The sequence below is a fragment of the Pteronotus mesoamericanus genome, unplaced genomic scaffold, assembly GCF_021234165.1.
Source record: "Pteronotus mesoamericanus isolate MK-2021 breed Mesoamerican mustached bat unplaced genomic scaffold, CSHL_Meso_final scaffold_54, whole genome shotgun sequence".
NCBI classification, from domain to species: domain Eukaryota; kingdom Metazoa; phylum Chordata; class Mammalia; order Chiroptera; family Mormoopidae; genus Pteronotus; species Pteronotus mesoamericanus.
The window spans coordinates 63,864,106-63,870,960 of record NW_026555321.1 but is presented as its reverse complement, the minus strand read 5'-3'; the positions used below and the strand labels follow the sequence as shown (position 1 = coordinate 63,870,960).

At 35.1% G+C, this 6,855-nt stretch overlaps 1 pseudogene; it reads right to left on the bottom strand.

Annotated features, from left to right (window-relative positions):
- Positions 1-1,774: 1,774 nt before the first annotated feature.
- Positions 1,775-3,489, bottom strand: LOC129088166 (oxysterol-binding protein-related protein 9-like; annotated as a pseudogene).
- Positions 3,490-6,855: the final 3,366 nt, after the last annotated feature.

Below are 6,855 nucleotides of genomic sequence, written 5' to 3'. Positions count from 1 at the left end.
CAAAAATATAAAGGCTGAGGATAAAAAAAATCAGTTTTTCTACATTTGATGTTAGAACAATTAAATATTCATATGTATACACACACAAAAAGTTGACATATACTTCACATTATATGCAAAAATTAAATAATAAATGACCTTAGATCTAAATATAAATGTTAAAAGTATAAAACTTATAGGAGGAAATATTTTAGAAAACCCTTCTTTGATCAAATATTTCTTAGATACAATACCAAATGTGAGATTTATAAGAGAATACATTGAAAAGAAACCGGTGTTTAATATAATTAAGCACTTATACTTTTTGAAAAACCTTTCGTAAGAGAATGAAAAGACAAGCCAGCAACTGTGAGGACATATTTGAAAATTACAAATTTCATAAAGGTGTTGTACCCTGAATATATTAAAAATTCTTAGAACTCAGTAATAAGAAAACTAACAGCATAAATTTTAAAATAAGCAATATGTTTGAATAGATACCTCATTTCTAATCAATATGGATGGCAAATAAGCACAGGAAAAAGATGTTCAGTATCATTAGTCACTAGGGAAATGCAAATCAAAACCACAATAAGATATTACTATATGCTTAACATTAGAATGTCTAACACTAAAGAGATTGAATCCACCAACTCTAGGAAAAGGCATAGAGCAAATGAGACTCTGACACAAAATTGATGAGAACATAGAATGATGCAGCCACTTTGGAAAATAATCTGAGTCTGGCAAATTCTTAAAATGTTCAACATAATCTACCATATAATCCAAAAATTCCACTCATATTTATTTACCCAAGAAAAAAAGAAGTATACACCTTTACAAAGACTTAAAAATTAATGTTCATAGCAGCTTTATATATAATAACAAAAACACTGGGAGAAATTCAAGTCTTCAACTGGTTAATAAATAAACAAAATGTGATCAAGTCATATGATGAAATATTACTCAGAAATATAAAGAAATGTAATATTGATATATTTATTAATACAAACAAATCTCAAAAAATGTTCTGAGTAAAATAATCTAGACAAGAAACAGTAAAGATTTTATGATTATGTAAAATTCTAAACAATGACAGAAAGCAGACTAGCCATTGCTAAGGTGATATGGAGAAAGGGGCAGGGAGATAGGATATTAAAAGGGCATAAGGAATCTTTTGTATGATAGCTCTATTATCTTTATTATAATGTTGGAAAAATTATTTTATGAAGCCTTAAGAAGCACTGAGTATAATTAAACTATAATCCAGACTTAGATACATTTCCTAATACTTGATTTTAATACATTGTGCTAATTTTTTAAGACAACTCAGAGGAACCAATATTTACAGTAAAGGGAGTACTTATGAAAAATCTGGCATTAGGTATATCGTGTGCGCGCATGTGTGTGTGTGTGTGAGTGTGTATGTGTGTATCTTCCAAGAGTATATGAACTAAGAAACAGATGATGTATATCTCAACAACAGTGCTAGAGTTGGAGTATGAGACTGGGATTTATAAATGCTTTGCAAAGTGTGGGGTTTGGAAAAGGAGCAGACATGTTGTTTTCAAAACCTGAAATCTTTCTCAGGACTGAAGTCAAAAATGTAACCGCCACAAAGGAGAAGAGGGAAGATTTTCTTGCTTTAATTGTTCATCTGCATTAGAAAGTCCAGTATCACTGAGATAGGAACCACTGCAACAAGAAGGGAGTACATAGGTTCTCCCAAAGGAAGACTTTTGCTTAATTATGCCTACTGCCCTGATTATCAGGTGTAAACTTTGCATTTCCCAACCTATTGCTTGTCAGCACCAAGACGTTTCATTAACGGTTCATTGTAAACGCAACATTCTCCATCTTCATGAAATAACCTTGTCTACCATTGAATTTTCTTCCTTCCTTTCTTGGGCTTCTACTCTTTGACTTCCTTCAAGTCTATGCTTGGCTTCAGTTGCTGCATCAATATCTCTGATTTTTAAGTTGAAAGTAACATCCTTCCAAAGGCAGTGGGATTCATACTCATTCTGATCTTCCAACTTTCTCACTTTCTTCTTGATCATAGGCAAATTCTTGGTATCTATAAAAATGGAATTTTCCCCTGTTGCATATTTTGTATACATTGAACCACTCCACTCCCCTTCAATTGAACAAAAGGATTTTTTGTCATTTGGAAAAAAAGAATCTCAGCAGACATTCTTTTGTGCTTCTTGACCCCATAGAAAGTTTTTGTGTGGAAGGTGATATTTGCGCTATAGCCAGTTTTTGAAACAATTAATACTACACTCTCCACCTAGTTCCACCCAGGGCACTGTGAGGATAGACCTTCTGTAACTGTTGGGGAATGTGAGAATGTAATGTTTATCATGGTCTAGACACGAGACACAGCCCTGCCCTATGTTGTGCACCCCTATTGACATTCTGAGGAATTTTTATTTGGTCCAGATATGAACATTGAATTCTATCTTCTTGTTAAAATACTCACCATAAAAGGCTGAAATGTGTGGATGATGGGAAACCTGCTCGGCCATGAACGTCACACTGGTTTTGGAAACCCAGGGAACCGGTCCTTCTAAAACTAGCTCTGTGTTCTCTTCAGTATCATTTGGTAATGTCTGGTGACACTGAAAGATCTCACCCCAAATGAGGTTATGTGGCTTTTTGGCAACCTGTCCTCTCCTTCCTACATGAAAGGCTGAGAGGTACCATTTCACAACCTGAATCATTTGGTCCCTGGCATCTTTCTGGTCACTAATGCTCTCAAACAGGTCTGGATGTGCAAAAAAGTCTGCATACATTTCTAAAAGAGATCTTCTTTCAAGAATAAATGTTGGAAGAACTACCTGAGTGAGATCCATTCCAAGCTTAACCTGTGACAAGAGGTGCATGATTAAGTTCTTGTGCTCTTCCACTGACCCCGCCTCCCCTTCCTCATCTCTATCATCATATGAATTGAAAAGGTCAGCATCACTTGTTCCATTGGATATGGAAGAATTAAGCGATTCTGTGGTATTTGGGTGCTTTAGACTATTTCCCGAGCTGCTGTGGGTCAAGACTGAGGCAGATCCAGAGGAATCTATTAAGCACTTTGGGGATGAGACATTTTGATGAAATTCATCAGCATCATAGAATTTGTCTTCACTGTGTTTGGAGACAAGCTGACATGGCTTGGAGAAGTTAGACGGCTGCCAGGTGGAGAGTGCCCATTATACTATTTGGTGTTGGAATCTGATGTCCCAAGATAGCTAATTTAGTTCCAACTGGTAGGGAGGATGGACACTGTCCTGATTTACACAACTGAGCCAGTTCTAGAGGTAAAACACTCTGGGAATGTATTGTGTTGATCACAGGTTACAGGGGATTAGGTTGATATATTGCATCTACAGGATTAATAGTACTTTTAGCAAACTGCAGCAACACAATGCAGTGTTTAATTGATTCTACCATGCTATTTGTTGTCTCTTTGAGAATTTCAGTTTTCTTTCTCTGTTCATCAGTTTTGCAGTTTTGAAGTTTGTCATCAAAAATCTTTAATTATTCTATCAAGATTTGAAGATAAGCATCAGCTTCTGTAAATTTCTTATCAAAGTCTTGAAAGCTAGAAACACGTCCTGCACCCAAACCCCCTGTCCAGCCTGGCCCCTCCTATTAGCTTGATTGTGATGTTGGTTAATAGGTGTATATATATAACTTATTGAATCATATTTTAAATATGTGCAGCTTATTATATATTAATTATAACCCCAAAAATGTTAAAATAAAACAAATTATAAGGTGAAACTTCAAGCATGTATAGACCAAATTAAGGTAGGTCAGTTTGATTGGTAACTGATGGTGCAAGCTTTTCAATATAGCCAAAAGTCTCTGTCAATGGTCAACATGATTATGTGAAAACAGAAGTGTCAGAGAACACCAGTGACATTCAGGTATGGCAAATGACAATAGTAGGTCTCAGCAAGGACAGCTGAGACCCTGAGGCTGTCGATGCTAGTGTGTCAAGCTCTGGTGAAATGATTGAGTTAGTTTCACATCAATATTGTCATTATCCAACTTAAAATAGTCCAAACTTAGTTCCCACCAACTCATTGTAACAGTTACCTAATGAATAAATCTGTTAGAGGAAAATGTATTTTTATTATTTCCAAATTTCAAGGGTGGTATGCTCTTAATGTGCCTATTGTTTTTGAGATCTAATATTTTAATTTATATAAATTCCAAGTTCAACAACATTTGAATTTTTATATAATAGTTTCTTTTTAGACAAAAATTAGGTGTTGTTTTTTTTTTTTAAGAAATGTTACTTCAGGTATTTTTGCTGAAATAGAACTTCACAAGTGAGAAATGACGCAACTGTATAGGGAAAAGTTCTAGACTACTCAAACACTTTTAAAGTGATAAGGTCTTAACCATTAAAAATTGATTCTTTTAAAGACAGGTGCTTTGAAAATATATAAGCACCTTTGGAGGACAGAACTGTGGTCTTGAACATTTCTCTTCCATTACTGTGTAATAGAGATATATTGGTTTCTCCTTGCCATCTGTATTTTTGATGACTTCTTTGCAACCAACAGGATGGCACAGTGGTCCATTCAACAGTATTCATATCAACATTATTAAATCAGCTCACAAAATGGGCGTGGCCCCTGGGCGAGTTGATAAGTTCATTGGAAAAGACAACAGTGACACCAGACATGACTTTGGTATGCAGAAATTTGTGTTACAGAACAGAGCAGCAAATATCCTAAAGAATCATACTCTTCTATCATTTAAACAGTCCCCAACATGCTTGGAAATTGTAATTAATACTATTTTAATTTCTCCTTATCTTCCTGGATTCTGAGAAGTTTCTCTTAAAATTAAAATGCAAACTAGGTCAAAGGTTTGATGGAGAAATAAATGTAATAAAAATCAAAACAAGAAATAAGCCAGGGGGTGAAAGACAAATATCATATGATCTCACCTATAAGCAGAACCTAACCAATGAAACAAGGATGAAAGGAAAATAAGACCAGCAACCCTGAAAGGAAAAGAAACCAACAGAGACAAGAGGGAAGGAGGGAGGGGTGGGTGGGGGAAAAAGAAGGGAAGGGTCAAGTCAAGGAATATAAAGCAAGGACTCATGGAAAAAACCAAAGTGGGGAAGGATTGAGGGAGGGAGAGAGGGGACGGGGCAGGGGAAAGTGGTGGGGAGAAGGCAGAGACAAATGTATTTGGAAAAATAAATAAATTAATTTAAAAAAAATGAAGAGTAAGAGCCAACCTAAGTGGAAGTAAATGAGATTGCAAATTAGAGAATAGCACTGACCTTCATGGGCTCAGTGTTGATGGCACCCTATACGTGCAGGTCTAAGACTCTGATCTCCATCTAGATGTGTTCTTTAACCATTCTGACCTTTAAGCTTCCCATTTATGAAATGGAAAATGTGTGTGTGTGTTTATGTGTGTATATATATAATGCATTATGCTTTTATGCATATCAAAACAAGATAAATGCAAAATATGTAAGGACCGTTTAGTTTTATAAATGTAAGGTATTGCTGTGACAAATATTGAGCATTTATAATCTTTCATATTAACATTCTTGACATAATATGATCCAATTGTCTCTATAAATCTTTAGTTATTCATAATGAACATTCAATTATTATTTTTCCACTTAAAGAATAGAATATGATAAACTTATCTTTTCCTGGAAGTAGGTGAAGAGCAGTAGCTGCTTTACAATTTCCATATAGCAGATGCTTAATGAAAAGAATCTGGTGATAATATGGTGGGAAGGCAGATATCAGATGACTTGTTCTCAGATCTGCACAACACAGAGTACATGAATATTTATCAAACTGTGTGTTTATTTTGGGTCGATATACTCAGAGATCACTTTAGATAATTGGGGAAGCAGACACTGATAGATATTATGATCAAATGTCAGAAGAACTACCCTGATTCCCTTATAACCTCTCTCCAAAATTATCCTTGGTGAGACCATTGATCAAGATTCCAGATGCCTCACCAGACACAGATACTGAGAACACAGTGTTGAAGACTTCAGAATAGTGACTTTTTTTCTTTCAAAGCAGTATTCCTTTCATAAATCCAATATTTTATTTTTCTACTCTCATTTCTTCCCACAATATAATTTTATTTTGACTTTAGCAAGGATGGAAATATCAGAGTACTGGTAAGCATTGCTTTAGATCTTGCACTTATTTATCATGAAGCAATCCTTCTGTCAGTCATACACAATTAGAATTATTACTCACAGTCGGTTTTTCTAAAGACTTCAAATATTCTGTAGATTATCCCCTAAAAAATGCTCATCATTGTATTGGCAGAGTGCCTTAGTGATTCAATCAATGGAATGAATCATTAGAGGTGATTATGATAACCCACAATTTAGAACACAAAGTTGAGGAACAACTTTCTAAAAGTTCTCAGGAAATAGAATATACAATGCAACTGTAAGACATCTAAATGTGTCATTCCTTTGTCAACAAACCATAATGAGTACATATGGTGGGGAAAGCATGGCATTCAGAAAACAGTTTTGTTACGTGTGCCTGCAATTTGAAGTACATTACATAATCTCTTGAGAGCAGCAAGAATATCTTGATGTTAGGTTTTGTTATGATAATGATAAACAGTTTTTTATTTCATGACTCTATTCTAGTCAATGCCTAAAAACAATCATGTAATTGCATTTCTTCTTCTTTTTTGTTTTTATTGTTCCAATACATTTCTCTCCATTTACGTGCTACTTCTCTCTCCTGCCCCACCCAACAATACCTCTAGCCCTCAATCCTTCCCCACTTTGGCTTCGTCCAAGTATCCTTCACAACTGTTCCTTGATTTGACCATTCCCCTTCCCCTCACCGCTACCAT